This window comes from Sorex araneus, chromosome 1 (assembly GCF_027595985.1).
Source record: "Sorex araneus isolate mSorAra2 chromosome 1, mSorAra2.pri, whole genome shotgun sequence".
Classification (NCBI taxonomy): Eukaryota; Metazoa; Chordata; class Mammalia; order Eulipotyphla; family Soricidae; genus Sorex; species Sorex araneus.
The window spans coordinates 400,730,070-400,746,271 of record NC_073302.1 but is presented as its reverse complement, the minus strand read 5'-3'; the positions used below and the strand labels follow the sequence as shown (position 1 = coordinate 400,746,271).

Sequence of the window (16,202 nt, the reverse complement as noted above, 5' to 3'; positions counted from 1 at the left end):
AATAAACTGCAACTGAGACCAACCAGCCTGGCCTTCATTCTATTCTTTGCCTGCCCATCGTAATCGACCTCCCCGGGTTGGGGGAATCAGCTCGAGACTACCTAATGCAATACTACCTAATGCAGGCAGCAGGAGAGATAGAGCGCACTGCCCTTTTTTTGTGATTACACAATAGTAGAAGGGAAAAAATGACAGTTATATACCTTACTTTCATGCCAAAAAAAACTATGAAATATCACTATTACATTCAAATAAGGTTTTTTTTAATATCAAGCTTTTTGTTTTGTTTTGTTTTTCTTTTCTTTTTTTTTTGTTTTTCTTTTAAACTAACCCCCACTTGATTTCACTCCAGCAGCCTAGGACTTAATAATAATAAAAATAAAACCTGGAAAACTGGATGATCTTTGGATCAGCTGCAGCCTACATAGAAAGGACCTTACCAAGTCATCTCAAACACTCCCACCACTGTAAAACTTAATGGAATTTCTAGTTGAGTTCATCTCTCCAGGATAAAATCAGCTCCATTTGTGTCACCCAGTGATTAGACTCTGACAGAAAGTGAATCAAACTTATTTATGTGAACTCATTGAGGACTTGAAATTCCCTTAAAGAAATCTCAACAATGAAAGTGAAGTTATATGTCTGTTAACTTCGAGCATGTCTTTACAGGTGACTATCAAAAGTAGAAACTAATTATTTCCTGTACAGCAGACCTATCAGAATGCAAAAGTAAGAAATTCAAACGTATGCTATGGTAATTATTTCCTTATATCCTAGAATACTCTGCCCTCCTGGGGCCAGATGGAGGTTTTTTTATTCTTCCCTTCCAGGGCCTTATATATAAGGTCTCCACAGCCATGCTTAAGGCCCCTTTCCATACATTCAGATGAGCCTCACGCATGAAGGTACAGGCAGAGGAACCCAGGTCTGTGGGACCCGGGGCTGAGACCTGCAAGCCTGCTCAGATCAGGACTGGGCCTCCTCTGCCCAGATTACCCATTTTCCAGTAGCTACACAGTCACACCCAGGGACTTCACCCCACCCCCAATTCCTGCACTGTGTAGTGTAATCCCAGCATTCAGAGACTTAAAAGCAAGCTCCAGGAAGTTCGAGGTAGCTTCGGGGCTGTGAGATATTTAATAGCTTATTTCTCCCTCTGGGAGAACCTGGCAAACTACTGAGGGTTTCCTGCCCACATGGGAGAGCCTTGCAAACTCCCCATGGTGTATTCATATGCCAAAACCAGTAGTAAGCTGGGTCTCATTCCCCTGACCCTGAAAGAGCCTCTAATGCGGCATCATTTTGGAAGGACAAGTAGAGAGAGGCTTCTAAAATCTCAGGGCTAGGACGAATGGAGATGTTACTGAGACCGCTCGAGACAATCAATGGGATGATGATGATGATGATGATGATGATGATGATGATGATGACGATGATATGTATATATAAAACACTTAATCAATTGACAACTCTAAATACTCAATAAACTCAATAAACATAAACATTCTGAGCCCCATTAATACTAAACATGAAAGTTATCTTGTTTACATAGGCAGTGCATGCCATTTTCCAGGAGAAAGCAGTTATAAAAATCATAGCTTCACTCAAGTAAACCTTTAAGATTTAAGGAGGTGAATCTCTCAGGCAGAAAGATAAGGGAATGAATTTTGGAGAAATAATACAACTAAGAAAAATTGCTCAGTCCCTAAATTGCCCAAAGGCATGAGTAACACACTCCTTAGGGATGTAAATCCTGAGCTCTTTGTAGAAACTGAGGCAACAAACAGAGAAAGGTGGCACCCCTCTATAGAGAAGACATCAAAGGGCTGAGCATCTAGAGGAGAATTTAAAGGTCTTGACATAAATATAAAAGCTCAAAGCATTCCAGACAACAACACTCTGAGAAAGGTAGAGAACTTCAAGACAAGACAATTTGGAAAAATTGTATACAAATTTCTCCCCAAAGATGTTAGATATTTTTGACTTTTATTCTCTCTGGAGAATACAGTGTGTTTGTTTGTTTGTTTGTTTGTTTGTTTTATGTATCTCTCTTTTTCTTGCCTCACATTTCTTTAAGTAAATTTCTTTCAGTAACCTACTTTCAACACTAAAATATCTACTTTGGATTGATAAAAAAATGGAAACTCTTCTTATTATGTTATAAAGAAAAAATGGGGAAACATTTCTCAATACAGGAGATATAATTTTTTGGTAATGTGAAGTTGCCCACTAATAAAGTCATCTTACAATTTTATGTCATCTAATGTATATATAAAGTGGGCAGATAAATAGCACAGCGGGTAGGGTGTTTGCCTTGCACACGGGAGATCTGGTTTAATTCCTCTGTCCCTCTGGGAGAGTCCAGCAAGCTATTGAGAGTATCTCGCCCGCATTTCAGAGCCTGACAAGTTACCTGTGGCATATTCAATATGCCAAAAACAACAAGTCTCATAGTAGAGACATTGCTGGTGCTTGCTCAAGCAAATTGATGAACAATGGGAAGACAGTACTACAGTGCTAATGTATATAAGGTAAAGGATATCCAGATAATATTGAACAAAATGACATTATTCAGGAACCTGGATTTATTATTATGTCATTTTATGCAAGTCAGATTTTTCAAAAACCAGTATCTTTCAAGTGAGGACTTACTATATGTACAAAGGTTTCAAACTTCATTTGATTGATTTATCTTCTAAGAATCAGTCATTACAAACATCTAAAGCTTTATGTATTGTGTAGAATGATGCATTGAAAATCAGATGGACTGGACACATAAAGTGATTTAGAGACAATCGCTGGACTAGAGCTGTTACCGACTGAATTCCACGGGACATCAAAAGACTATATGGCCACCCACCTACAAGATGGTCAGACTTCTTCAACAAAACCCTGAACAAACAGTTTGAGACTCTTCGTGTTCCTGGAGCGAGCAGATAACATTGGGCTATACTAGCAGGCGACAGGGACAAATGGAGATGTTACTGGCGCCAGCTTGAGCAAATCGAAGATCAATGTGATGACAAGTGACAAGTGTAGAAAGATGAATGTTTGTCTTAATTCTATGAGGATAGTATTAGAAAACAGTGTAAAAACCGTAAATATCTAATTACAGGGATTTACCCAAATGAATATTTCCACCTGTCCATTTCTTGAAAAAAAAATTCTATTCCATATATGTGTGACAGCAAGTAGGGCGTTTGCTTTGCACGTAGTTGAACCAGGTTCGATTCCTTCATTCCTTTCGGAGAGCCCAGCAAGCTACTGAGCATATCACGCTTGCACGGCATAGCCTGGCCAGCTTCCCATGGCTTATTTGATATGAAAAAAACAGTAACAACAAGTCTCACAATGGAAACATTACTGGTGCCCACTCGACCAAATCAATGAGCAATGGGATGTCAGTGATACAGTGATACAGTTTTTGCAAGACTATTTAATCAGGGGAGATGATGAAGTGGATAAGAAGCTTGCCTTGCATGTGGCTGACCCATGTTCAATCTTCAGGACCTCTTGAAGTTCCCAGAGCACCAGGAGTGATCCTTAAGTGCAGAACCAGGAGTAAGCCCTCAGTAACACCAGGTGTGCCCTCTCCCCCAGAAAAACTCCATAATTTATGGCAGATGGCAAATGTGATCAAAATAGACTTATTGGACTTTAAAACAAAAGATGGGTTAATTATACTCTCAAAAGTCTTCAAAAATACCTAGGAGCAAGACATTAAAAGTAATCCTAGTACATATATAAAACATGAATATAATATATCAAGAAATAAAAGGGAAAAAACACAGCTTGGTGAAACAGAGGAAGGTCAAACTTAATGCTCTGCAGTTGAGTTTATCTTAAAAGGTGACTGGTCTCACAGAACCTCAGGATGGTTGGGAAGAAGTGATCACAGAGAAGGGGCAGTGACATGGCAGAGTATCGGGGTATTTTCTTTTTTAAAAAAGTCTGTTTCAGAAATACCCAAGTTTCAATCACCCTCTAGACATTATCATTTCTATACTAAGAAGGAATCTTGAGGCATATTTTCTAGAGACATTATACAATAGATTAGGTTGATAAAAAAATGTAAGAGGTTTGGTCATAGATCAAGCTAGGCTAGTATAAGCTCAGCAGAGCATTGCATTGCATGTCCGAGGCCCCGAGTTTTATCTCTGTCACACACAAAAGTTTAAGGAGCTAGACTTCAAAATGAGGGAATTAAATTAAAGCCTGCATAATGAATGGTAAAGATGTCAAAAACTTTCTCATACAGATAAAGTTTCCAGTTAATTATCAGAAGTTTGATGATGCTGAAATAGGATAAACTACATAAATGAAAAGCAGTTCATGTCCAAAGTGAGATAACAGATGACAATGCGTTCATTGAATGAGAACTGTGCTATTTTTAAAAATCACAAAAAGAACAATCAGAGAACAGGAAATTTAAAATAAGTACATGAAAATTAAAACTACGACAGTTGACATAAGGTGTTCAGACAAAAGTTGGAGAATAAGATTTTAAAAATTCCTTTGGGTGAGAAAAAACAGACAAAGAATTATACAACAGATGATAAATTAATAAAATAAATATAAAACCAAACAAGAGGTACATCTGACTAACAGAATTTCCAAATATATAATGAATTTATAATAATAAATGTAATAAAATTCTCCCTAATTGAATATGAGTATTCAGATTTCAATGGCCCATATTTTACCTAGCTAAATAAATAAACACACAAAAATCTAGATGAGAATCAGCAAAGAACTTATCAGATATACTGAAACTCAAATAGCACAGCAGGTAAGGAGTTTGCTTGGCACATGGCTGACCTGGGTTCAATTTCTCTGTCCCTCTCAGAGAGCCTGACAAGCTACCAAGAGTATCCTGCCCTCACGGCAGAGCCTGGCAAGCTGCCCATGGCGTATTTGATATGCCAAAAACAGTAACAACAAGTCTCACAATGGAGACGTTACTGGTGTCTACTCTAGCAAATCAATGAGCAATGGACCGAGAGATACAGTGCTACCTCCAAAATTCTCAAAGTATGTCGGTTTTGATTTAGAATTCCATGTCAAATCACACTCAGATGTAAAATACTTCAAATGTTTAATAGCTTATTTCCATCGTATGCAGTCTTTTAGGCCTTGTAGGCAATTTATGGGTGACAGTGTTAGAATGATTTTTTTCTATATACTGATAGAGTACTTCACTTATGTGAATCTATTATTATTGGAGAGTAGGGTGTGAGATTCCCTAAGCAGTGCTCAAGAGGTCCTAGGACCCCACCTGCAGCTCTTAGCCTAGCTAGTTGGTCAAGGCAAGACCTGAAGATAAAGTACTCCTTAGGCTCTGTGACACTGCGGATTACCTGGCCAGGTTACGCTAGATTCAGGGCCTCTAAGTTCACACACCCTAGCTCTTAGGGAGTTGAATATCTTTGGGAAATCAAGGTCAGATCAGGCACATACTTAGCATTCTAACAGCTATACTATCTTCTGGCTGCTTTATTGTTTTACATTCAAGGCAACTTAAAAAGAAATTGCAGTATAGGCATGATATTTACAACTGAAGAAAAGTATTGAAAGAAGAGCAGACAAAGAGAAAGATGGAAACACAAGGTGGGAAGTGGAAACTGAAGCTATTGGAGAGGATACTGAACTAATCTTCCTTGTTAGACACTCTGTACTGAATTTTTACTTTACACTAATGTGATTATAAAATATTAATTGAAAAAATATCAAAATCTTACAAAATCAATCCTTTAATAATGTTAGATGATGGTAACACCATGTACAAAAGTCAGATTCAAATGAACTATAGACCTCAGCATCAGACCAGAATCCATAGGTACAATGAAAAAATGGTCAGCAAAATCCTCCATGATACTGAAGCTAAAGGTATCTTCAAAGATGAAACACCACTGACCAAGTAAGTGGAAGCAAAGATAAACAAATGGGACATTCCTAAACTAAGAAGCTTCTGCACCTCAAAAGAAACAGTGAACAGGATACAAAGTCAGCCTATGGAATGGGAAAAGATATTCACCCAATATTCTTCTGATAAGGGGTTAGTATCAACGATATACAAGGCACTGGTTGAATGCTACAAGAAAAAACATCCAATCCATTCAGAAACTGGTGCAATGAAATGAATAGAAACTTTCTCAAATAAGAAACAGGAATGGCCAAAAGGCACATGAAAAATGCTCTTCATCATTAGGGCTGGAGCGATAGTACAGTGGGTAGGGCATTTGCCTTGCACGCAGCCGACCCGGGTTCAATTCCCAGCATCCCATATTGTCCCTGAGCACTTCCAGGAGTGATTCCTGAGTGCATGAGCCAAGAGTAACCCCTGTGCATCGCCAGGTGTGACCCAAAAAGAAAAATGCTCTTCATCACTAATCATCAGGTAGATGCAGATCAAAACAACAAGATATAATCTCACACCACAGAGATTGGCACACATTCAAAAAATAAAAGCAACTAGTGTTGGTGTAGATGTGGAGAAAACGGACTCCCCTTCACTGTTGGTTGGAATGCGAACATAAAAAAATATATATGTTAGGTGATGGGTGGAGAGATAGTAGGGTGGACTAGGTGCCTACCTTGGATGTGCCAACCCAGGTTAGATCTCCCTAGCACTGCATATTCTCTCACAGGCACTTCCAGAAGTGACCCCTGAGCACAGAGCCAGGAGTAAGACCTGAGCCCCACTGCTGTGGCCCAACAGATACTGCCTGCCCCTCCTCCAAAAGGTAGGTGAATAAAGCAAGCCATTAAAAAAGAATACTTTTAACTTTGTTAAATGTATTCATATAAATAAGAAAATAGATTGGGTTAAGATTTTATGCAGGTAACTTCTATTTTAATCACTTTTATATAATATAATTTGAATAACAAAAGTATTCTATAAATCAAATTATGATAATAAAAATAAAACATAATTAACTTATTTGATATAAATTTATCTATTGGTGATGAAATAAATTATAGAAAAATGTATTCTGAGTTCTAAATCACAAACTTGGAAATGAGTTTTAGAACACTAACCTACTGAAAATATGGAGGTTCTCTATACATACATAGCTTATCAAATGAAGACAATGCCTTGCCAAGAAAGCAACAGAGCTAGAAATTTATTCTGTTGACAAGTGGTGATAGTTCATATACATTAGTCAGGCAACCTCGAAAGTTGAGATATTTAGCATACACATTATCAATAAATTATAGTGCTATGACAAGCTATGGAGAAGACTTTTACTCAGAAATACATTTCTATAATTTCTAAAATATATTCTGTATTAAGGAACAGGGTATTAGATGTAATTTTAAATTAAAAGTACATAAATATTATGTTCTTCTTTTATAACATTTTATTTCAAATAAAAGATTCTAGGATTCCATGTAGAAGACACAATCCATAGAGAAGATTAATTATTACATCTCCACCAGTAGGTAACTTTTAGGGTTTAATCTGTATGACAGACACTACATTTGTATAAGTAAGAAGATCATAGGCCTGATTTATTTCATGTTCTCAAAGTTGCTCTTATATAATATTGGGGGAAATGCTTTCTCATTTCTACCATGCTATTTAGAAAAACAAAATTTCTCTTTCTTTGGCAAAGCATTTTAATACTTGTGGATGGATACTTGGTTATGAAGGATGATAAATCTACTTTAGGATGCCCTCTAGACCCCTTATATCACTGGCACAATACTTCTCTCCTTATTAATCTCCAGATTGGAGAGAATGTGTGTATGTGTGTGTAACTGCTTCTTTCCCTACCTTATTACACAGTTCACACAAAAAGTAAATAGCCGGTAGGCAAATATTACAAGCAAAGTTTTACTGATAATTGGAGCAAAAATTTAGGGAATAAAATGCTATAGGAATTGAAGCCAATGCTATTCCTGAATGACATGACAAAGATATAGTTGAACCTCAAAAAAAAATGACTGCTAGATAGGGAATGATTGAGTGCAGAGAAGAAAATTAAGAGGTACATGTTGATTAAGGGAGGGTAAAGGTAACATTCTGTGATCGTTTTCTCTTTCAAAAGGATTTAATTATCTAATTCAGGGCAGAAACATAATATGTACTTGCCTAACATGAGGTAAGTTTCACACCTACTAATGAGGTAAGTTTCACACCTACTAAGTATCCTTATGATGGATAAAAACTCTCGAAAATATTCATATACCGACAAGCCACATTCTCACTAAGAATAATATAACATCTGTATTTCTTTTTTCACTTTGGTTTTTGGGTCACACCTGGAGATGCTTAGGTGTTACTCCTGGCTCTGCACCCAGGAATCACTCCTGACAGTTGCATTACATGATATCAAGATTACATGAGTTATCACTGAAGATGTTAACTTTTTTTCATATAGCTGAGGGTGTTTATCAGCTCTCTACTTGCAAAGTGACTCTTTTTGCCATCGTTCACATAACAGAATTTTTAAAGAAAAATGTTAAATGTAGTCCATACTTATGGGATGTGTAATCATATTCCCTGGCTTTAAGGGTATAGCGACATAAATTATTTGATTTTTCCTCTATAGGGATTTGCAAAATTGCCCCATTTATTATTTCTCAATCTGTTATCTACATCAGTAAGGATGTATGAATATTTATCTTTTTCTTTGGGTTATATTCCTATATTTCATTGTTTATTGTGGTGCTCAAATCATTCCAGCTTTGGCCATTAGGAACTTGGAACTTGGCTTCTATTCCTGTGACATATCTTCATTATGATTTTTGGGCATTTCCTTACTCTCTAGAACTACCAAATGATTTCAGCTTATCTGTTAATTTTCCCAAACTTTCCTTAGAGAGTGGTACCACCATTGACATAAAATACATGCTTTTCACACACTGATTTATTTAAAGTTTCTCTAAATTCAAGGAAATAAATATCTAGTTTCTTTTTTGGTCCAAGATAATAGAATGTGTCAAGAGTTTTGTGTCTTATTTATTTTAATCAGATACAGTACTCTTCTTTTAGATGTTTGACAAGTATGATAGTGTAATGCTTACTAAATAGAAGTTTATAATTTATATGGATCAAGCATATTCAAAGAAATTATTTTGGGAATAAATTTTCTCATGTTTATAAACTACTGTCTGATCACAAAAAAAAATCAGCAAAGAAACATATTTGGAGTTGTTTTTTTCCTAAGATATTGCAGTACAGAAGCAAACTGAGCCTCATCTATGATACTTGAGGGAATCACCTGAATGGAAAAGGTTAAAACTTACACTCAAAGATACTGTCATTCATCAGGTTCACTTTAATCCCACAACATCTTGTATAAGGTCAGTCAAAGAAGACTACTAGTTGAGCTGTCTAAAACTGTGACAATACAGTTTAAGTATTTTAAATTGTCAAGTATATTTTTCCCAAATGCAGTCAGTTCAAAAGTATTAGTGATGTTCCTAGGCTCTACAACTGATTCATTGACTGATTAAATTTCAATGTACAATAATTGAGTTTTTAGAGGTTTCACAATATCATAGCTTTTATGAGTTGGTTTGCTAAAAATATTGATTAAAGAACTAAATACAAGCATTATTTAATAGACTGAATTATAGATTCTCATTTTTGTCTCATTTTTTTCTAAATATGGTCTTGATTTGAATGTGTTCTGAAGTGTTATATAGGCAGTTCTACAGTGGCAGGTTCAAGTGAGCTTCACTTTCTTAGTGAGCTTTGGATAATAACAACTATTCTACAATATTGGAAAAGGATATTGAGCTGGAGTGATGGCGCATCAGATAGGGCATTCACCCTGCACAAGCCGACTCAAGTTTGATTCCTCTACCCCTCTTGGAGAGTCCAGCAAGCTACCGAGAGTATCTCGCCCGCACAGAAGAGCCTGGCAAGCTACCCGTGGCATATTCGATATGCCAAAAACAGTAACAACAAATCTCACAATGGAGACGTTACTAGTGCCCACTCGAGCAAAATCAATGAGCAATGGGGTGACAGTAATATATATATATATATATATATATATATATATATATATATAAAATACCTGTCTAGGAATTGACTTATAATTAAACCAAATGACGTCAATTACTAGTAAAAAAAGTTATTTAAGGATTACATTGCAAACTTACAATCACCTTATACATACTAAATATAATGGAATGCTTTTTTAAGAAGCAATCTTCTTTAAAGGAGGCAAATTGTACAAATATAATACTTTGCTATGTATTGAAGAAGTAATACTGTCACCTTTTGAAGTCTGCTGGTTAAAAAGTACAAAGAGCCTTTTCACTGCCCAGCAGATGTTGTGCTTTAATAAAACAGCAGGACTTAAAGAGGTTTAGTCAGTCTCTGGGCAGTCCTGGTGTTCCTTATGCCAGAAAGATAGTGATCGGTCCTTGATAAGCTTTCTGAGTCCCACTCTCTCATGCATGGGGGAAGACAGAGGACTCAAAAATGCAAAGAACACATTATGATCACGGTATCAGAATCCCAGAAAGTTAGTGGCAGTTAATATCTGGTATGATATATAATTTAATAGTAAATACAGAAATTATTTCATACTACAAAATATGATCTTTATTGTTCAAGTTCGGGCCTATATTGTCGCTCTTGAATGTCTGTGTTTGGTCCTCTCAACTTTGAGTGGAGAAAAATCAACCTAAAATAAAAATTATTATGGCTACTTTTCCCAGTAAGTAGTTTGATGAGCCAACATGGTTAGTTGTGCATCAGGATAATTCAGTCAATGTGCCTAAGGCTGATACAACATCCTGCTTCCCTATATTATACTGAGGCAAGAAAATGCAATGATGCAGACCAGTTATTCATATAACTTCATGTGAGACTCAAAAGCACTTTATAAAGAGTATGGGCCCGTGTTAGAACCAGTAGCAGTAGCAGTTAGTCCGCTCCTACTCCTTACTGCAAAGAATCTTTTGTATGTGCCTATTTTACTTGAATATATTTAAACATTTCTATGCTCACTAATATATACTGTAACATTTTACTTTATCATAACATTTGTAAAACCAACTACTTTTCCTTTCAGTTGTGCAGTAAAGTTAAAATACATAAGCATTCTTTGCCACCTACTGGGTATAAATCTTTTCATATCCTAGGAATAAAAGCTACTTCTAAAACTTTACCAAAACAGACTTCAACTCTTTGCCATCATGGCTCAAGTGAGGGCAGACTGTGCTTGCTGATCCTCTCCCAAATGACCTGACTCTAGTTGAATGATTCTGGTTTAGTATAACAACCAGTCTATGACTTAGGACAGCAAATACCCAATTACTTGAAATCTCACACAACAGCTTTTTCTGGGATGTGAATATAAAGGAGCACCACTTCACGTGTTTGCATCACCAAACTGCCCAAAGCAATTCTGCATCATACTCTAATGCATCCCCTGCAGATCCATTTTTTTTCACCTTAGAATGAGAACACGCTGATTTACATATTAAAAGAAAAAAATGAAACTAAGCAATTATGCAGGTGGAACTTGTTGGGGGACGAATATTTTAACTACCATGAAATGGAAATGTAGAACAATCTACAGATAAGTAGACTTTGCTTACTTTTTCATTTTTAACCTGGTATGCGTTAATGAGAAATTAATTGATTCTTGACACCTTTAATGAGTCTTTATTAGCAGTATAATTGGATAGAAAAATCCATGAACATAATAAGCATCTTAATTTCTTAGAAGCAATGTGGCATAACTGAATTAAGAAAAATCACTGCAAAGCACTGTGTCTATCTTCACAAATGTCTAGGCAAGAACAAATCTCTAGTATATGGTCTGTCTCTTTCTTTGTCAACTTTAAGAGAAATATATTGTCTAGAAGCATAAATGGGAGTTGAGAGAGTTCTGGGTAGATGATTCCAACCTCATGCTAGTGGGAACTTTCTGTGTGACTTTCATAATTACATGATTTTTTCAGTAATTATTTGTCATTTATCCCTTCTTGGTTTCCATTTTCTCATTTGGAAAATGATGAAGATTAACTCTAAATTCTCTTTGAACTCTAAATTATACGTTTCTAATGGTAAATTACATGCTGACTCTTGTATTTTAAGGACCCAATCAGTAATCCAGTCCTGTCATCTAATCCAAAATAAAGTCTCTTCAGCAAAGTAAATGCTAGCCAGTGCTTTCTAAATGACAAAGTAGAATTTTCTAATGCTCTTCTCATTCATAGTCTAGATCGGCTATTCTAAAAACGTGGTTCCTGGACCAGTGGCTTCAAGTTCAACAAGTTCAATTCTGTAGAATTGCAATTTCTCTGTTTCAGTCTGACATAGATTGACATAATCTACACAGTGGATCAGACACACTGGGAATGAGTTCCAGAACTTGATGTTTTACCAAATGAATCCAGAATACAAAAGATCAAGATTGATATATAGATATAGACACATAAGTAGAGAAGGGATAGATAGAGGTAGAGCTAGTTATATCTTCACTGCTTAATATATTTAATATAGAGAATAAAATATTCTCTACAAATAGATAAATCATGGTAGGTAGCCACTTGGTCCTGCTTGGGTTTTTGTACATACATATCTTCTGCTCCTTTCTGTTGTTTTTTTTCTTTTATCTTTTTATCATAAATACCATTATATACATTGGATTTTTTGATAACTAATAATTGTAGTGAACTTTAAAATTACTTTTCATAAGCAGTATCTCTTATTAACACCCTCACTATATAGATAATGAGTTCTAAGAAAATTAAGTAATTTTTATTAGAATTGGTAGCCTATAGATGACAAAAACAAGAGTAAAATTTCATTAAAATATGGTACTTCCAGTTTTTAATTTTTCTCTACCGAACTTCAGGGGGGAAAAATAAATGGATATTGGGAAAAAAACAGAGCTAGAGAGATATACACAGATTGACACTTGTCTTGCAGGTGGCTGACCTGGGTTCCGTCACTAGAATCATATATTGTTAGGGAAGAGCATAGCCAGTTGTAAGTCTTGAGCACAGCTGAGAGTGGACCAAACTCCTCCCTTAAGTCATCCTTAAAATGGTAAGAGAATTAGATATGGGTCTTGATATAATAGCATGTCTAAAGGGGGGGGGAAATCATCAGTCTTCATGTTCTTCTTTGACATCCCTTTATGTTAATAAAACATGTCTAGATTTATAAGGATTATTAATGGCAACACAATTTCTAAGGAACTCATTTGCTCAGAAATCACTTCTGGAGGTGCTTGGAGGACCACATGGAATATCAGGAATGAACCCCAGTTAGCTGTGTGCAGGGCTGCGTGCATACTATGGCTTTAGTCCCGGGAACTCATTTAAATGTTAAATTATCATAAAAATTCTGATTTTTACAAAATTGTTATGATATTAATTTAAATTTAATATTAAAAACAGACTGATCAGTTATCAGCATATCAACTAACATAAAAGTTTTTACTTGGACATAAGTCCAATTGAATATTTTATTTATTTGTTTGTGTGTATAGTGATGGTGGGGGAGGAACATCTGGTGATTGTCAGGTGACCATGCAGTATTGGGGATTGAATCCTACTCCATGAGTTTCAACCATTTCAACTATTTCTCTGTTATATCTTACATGTTTTAGAAAATATTCTGAATTCGAATGTTGAAGATGAGATGTAATAGAAAGAAAATAGTCTATCTTTAACTTTTTCAATATTATTTAACAATGTTTTAACTCAAGTCTCATAGAATCTCTAAAACTTTGAACTGATATTACGTAAGTATGAGTATTACATAAATATCCTAAATTGTATCTGGATTTTTCAAACTTTTTTTCTTTTACCCAAACTTTTCCTAATGTTGTAATAGTGAAGAACTCAAAATAGGATATATATTAGCCAGAAGTGTTTTACAAAGCATTTATCTGGAGCATTTTTTAAAAAGAAGAATGACTTTATTCAGTGCAAAAGGCAGCACCACTATAAATTGACCCCAAGGCTCCCATCTCATGATTCACTTGACGGTTTATCAGTTTTAGGAAATCACACACCAGAAATTTAGATGAAATGTTAAAGGAAAGGCTCCAAAGACTTGAAATTTAACTTAAAACAATATCTGTACTTCATATTACAAAAGCTGAGAAAAAAATAGCCAACTTATTCACTCTGCTTCATCAGGAGAAACAGTGGTGAGGAACTCTTGGTACTATTGAGCCAAAGAAATGTGGGTGAAATATGAGCAAACATGTATAATCAAATAAGTATTCTGCATGTATTATATTTCAATTGTCCTATGTTGCAATTAAAAATATGGTTATTTCAACTCAGGTTATTAAACATCAAAAAGCACTAGTTTTATAAAATGAAATTCAGATAAAATTGTTAATCTATATTACAAACCAGGTTAATTTAGATGTTTGTTGGGGCTGGAGCGATAGCACAGCGGGTAGGGCGTTTGCCTTGCACATGGCTGACTGGGGTTCGATCCCGAACATCCCATATGGTCCCCTGAGCACCACAGGAGTAACTCCTGAGTGCAAAGCCAGGAGTAACCCCTGTGCATCGCCAGGTGAGACCCAAAAAGCAAAAAGAAATAGATGTTTATTATTATGCAGCCCAATTAACATACATTAGAATATCACCTTTTTTGCATATTATGTTTCAAAAACGGTGTCACTTTCTGGGTGGTGCTGTGACTCAGTGGTAATGTTCATGCCTTGCATGCAAGAGACCAGTATTTGATTCCTAGCGCTGCAAAAACTCTTTTATTTTCTCTGTATATGCATTTCCAGTACCTGTTATACTTGGAATGAGTTTTAAACTTCCATTTCATTCTTCCAGGGTTGATAGCACTTTGTTATGCTCAAGTTTTACTGAGAATTTAAAATTTCTAGAGAGCTGGAAAGGGATTTGGGCTCTTACCTTGAATATGACCACCCCCAGTTTCATTCTTAGCAACATTTATGGACTCCGAGCACTGCCAGAAGTGATCTCGGAACACAGTGTCGAGGGTAAGATCTTAGCACAACCAATATGTGTCCCTCAAATTGTACATCTAACAAAGATAGTGACATTCACCTTAATAAATCTATTTAAGAATTAAATATTCCGACTACCAAAAATCATTAAATACATAAAATTAAAATATTCTATGATATGTCTTTGGAAAATGATACAGAAAATCCACTCTGTTAATGAAAAAATGTTTATAAATGCTGCATTTTACATCATGAATGATATACCTATGTATCCATCCAATCTATCACTTGGATTTTACTAACTAGAGCACAATTTTGGTATGACAACTGGTATCTTGAAGAAATGTTTTAACATCTATCTGGTATCACTACTCATTGGCTATAGTAAAAATATAAAAGGTAATTCACAAACAACATCTTGAGTGATTTAATTTTACATACCATAATTTGAGTTAAAAATAGCAAAGTATTTACTGAAAGCACCAAGGGGTGACAGTTATGCATTAGAATAGTTATTCAAATCCTATAATTGAAGATACTTACTCATTGTATATATATCCCTAATGCATTTGACTGGCAGTTTCATACATCAGAATTCTAAAGTTCAATTTATTTGTATAACTAGCTACATGGAATGTATTCTTCTAACAGCAAATACGATTACTCTTTTTCATGTAAATCAAGGAAAATGATGTGCTGGTTTCCAAACTGGAGGGTCAGAAATTTCTCTCCCGAAATGCTGTGTAAAACTTGATTCCCCAAACTTTGATAATACTCCTGCTGTGATACAGTGATCACCAATCCCAAAAACATTGTCTTCTTTCTGGAACCTCTAGAAATATAACCAGATACTCAAATATATGGGAGCCAGTTCATACCGTCTTATAAGAGCCAATGTCAATATTTTCAGGAATTTTGAGGTCTAGTGTTAAATACAGATGCTATTTAAGCTTAATCATGTAAACTTATAATTTTGTATGTTATATTGCACCAGACTGGAACAATAGCACAGCTGGTAGGGCGCTTTGCCTTGCACGCAGCCAACCCGGGTTAGATTCCTCCGTCCCTCTCGGAGAGCAACCAGCCCTCACAGCAGAGCCTGGCAAGCTACCCCTGGCATATTGGATATGCCCAAAACAGTAGCAATGTCTCACAATGGAGACATTACTGGTGCACACTCGAGCAAATCGATGAACATTGGGACGACAGTGCTACAGTGCTAGATCTCATTCTCTGTCCTGTAGCACTGTCCTCCTGTTGTTCATCGATTTGCTCAAG

At 35.8% G+C, this 16,202-nt stretch overlaps 1 protein-coding gene across 10 annotated transcripts in view; it reads right to left on the bottom strand.

The window, feature by feature from the left end:
* Positions 1 to 16,202, bottom strand: part of MAGI2 (membrane associated guanylate kinase, WW and PDZ domain containing 2) — a 1,445,467-nt gene that overhangs the window by 905,726 nt on the left and 523,539 nt on the right. The window lies entirely within an intron of this gene.